Below are 2,110 nucleotides of genomic sequence, written 5' to 3' on the forward strand. Positions count from 1 at the left end.
CCTAGGGCTCTTTAGAAATACAAATACAAAGGATTGCTTGCGATTCGGTTTGAAACCCCCCCCCCCCAGAGGTGACCATGCGTACGCGCCTGGATTATGCGATACACCTTGATGCAATGTTGGTGGTGTTAAACGTAGAATCTATGAACGAGAGAGAAACTAGACTACAGGTGATATAGGAACTGAAAAGGGACAATAAGATGGTTTGCTGCTTTGCTTTGGCAACCGTACACCAATATTACTTGCTCATACATGTGTGCTTCTCCGGGGCTGTTCCGTCATGCCCCAGGCAATTTCTTTCACTGAACGATCCGATGTGAACGCACTTCTCCAGCTCACATACAGACTACCCAAACCGCGACGTAACACAATACAAAACAACACAGCTGATATAGCAATGGATGATCGATCGCTCAAGTTCTTACTTGTTTCATAACGATTCTGACGTTACAACAAGGACTACGGTGGTATCGTGTACACACAAGCACCACAATAGTGGATACCTTGTAGACACGAACGCGATCCGCGTGCTGGCGGTCATCAAAAACGCAACATGCAGGGACCGGTGGACTTCGTCAGCTGGCGAGCGATCCGAGCAAGCCTCGAGATACTAGTGTCCTAGCTATTGAGCGTTTTGTAATGATAACTAATACTTGGCCGACTCAAAGGAGGACTGGGCGCAAACGTCTTGGTTCGAAGACAACACACCGTTCGAATCGAGGTGACCATTTCCCTGTCCACAGTTGGCGCGAACGATCCTAAGCTCCAAAAGCAACACCAACATTTCGATCTTTCTTGTTGCGAAATGCTTACGTCTGGGGGCAATACAAGGCCTAGACAATACAGCATAATTATTCTGATACCTTAGTCCGCCGAGAGAATTCGCGCCATCCCTCTCCACAACGTGCCAGCGGAAGACAGTGGCACAAACCACAACATCCTAGCCCCCAACACACGCCACTCGACAGGGCACAAAGGCAAAGGGGCGTACACCGCGCTGCGGCTCGCACCTCAAACCACCCGATGACCACAGTCACACCTAAAACTTCGAGCTAGCAACTTTGATACTGGTACACGGTTTCCACTTTCGCTTTACGTCGCACCGATAGGTAACAACTGAACGGCGCGGATGCCCAGAAAATAGAACCCCAAACACACAGTACTAGATCTACATGCCTCTACATTGTGCATGCATCGTGAACGAAGACAAAAGTCATAAACTGGGCCATCGGCACGCGTGATGTGCCTGCTAATACTCACATTTCTCAGGCTTGATCCGCGTCGTTTAGCGAGCGTTGAGTCTTGACCGCCTCATGCCACATACATACCAGGATTGTCCGTCTCTTGCTCCACCAGATCAGCTAAGGACTGGCTCAAACTACCGTGAGGTCGAGCGAGGCATGCCCAGAGGTTAGTGACAAAACTACCGAAGCTTCTCTCACGAGACCTGAATGGCAACGATTTCCCCTTTCAGTGCCTCCTCCGGCTGTCGACTTTGGAATTGGAAGCACCGAGGAACGGACTGACCTAAGGTGCTCAACTAGTGTAGTCGTGACGGCGGGTTGAGGTGTTAGCAACAATGACGTGCGAGGGGTTCGCTCGGCGGGGCGTAGGTACACACTTTGCCCGTTTGTGGCGAAGTCGCAGTCTCCGGCTCCGTCGACCTGGCGTGCTTTCTATGTACCTTTCTCAGCTGGCCCGCGTGGGAGCACAGTGTGACTGTCAGTCATTGGTGAGACTGTGAGAGTGCACTGGTTACCTAAGTCTAAGTCCTTGCGTTCTTGCTCTTCTGGGGCATTGCTAGCTCCAGGATGCCCCGGCCCCGCGTGTAACACCGGCAAAATCAGCAACGATCCGTAGAGCAGGGCCACACTATACTAGAGCAAGGAGTCGCCAACTATCCGTGGTCATCGTCGTAGAATGTGCACCAGTCTTTACAACGGCTGACTATCAATCGCGATTGCAGGTACAGGTCGTCCCTCGTTAATACATAATCTCTGGGACTTGAGAAATGTTATGTATTAACGGGGTTTATGTACTAAACGAAAGTGTACATAACTTGCTTATGTACCAGAATTTTTCACTTTTTTCAACTGTTCTGAGTGTTTCT

At 50.2% G+C, this 2,110-nt stretch overlaps 1 protein-coding gene across 3 annotated transcripts in view; it reads right to left on the reverse strand.

Annotated features, from left to right (window-relative positions):
- Positions 1 to 1,785, reverse strand: part of LOC135819195 (uncharacterized) — a 7,869-nt gene extending 6,084 nt beyond the window's left edge. Inside the window, exon 1 of one of the 3 annotated variants that reach the window (XM_065332358.1) lies at positions 1,261 to 1,785. The gene's annotated coding sequence lies outside the window, so the exon portion shown is untranslated. The other 2 variants (XM_065332357.1, XM_065332359.1) reach the window with 2 other exon arrangements.
- Between the last annotated feature and the right edge of the window lie 325 nt (positions 1,786 to 2,110).

This window comes from Sycon ciliatum, chromosome 6 (genome assembly GCF_964019385.1).
Source record: "Sycon ciliatum chromosome 6, ocSycCili1.1, whole genome shotgun sequence".
In the NCBI taxonomy this organism is placed as follows: Eukaryota; Metazoa; Porifera; class Calcarea; order Leucosolenida; family Sycettidae; genus Sycon; species Sycon ciliatum.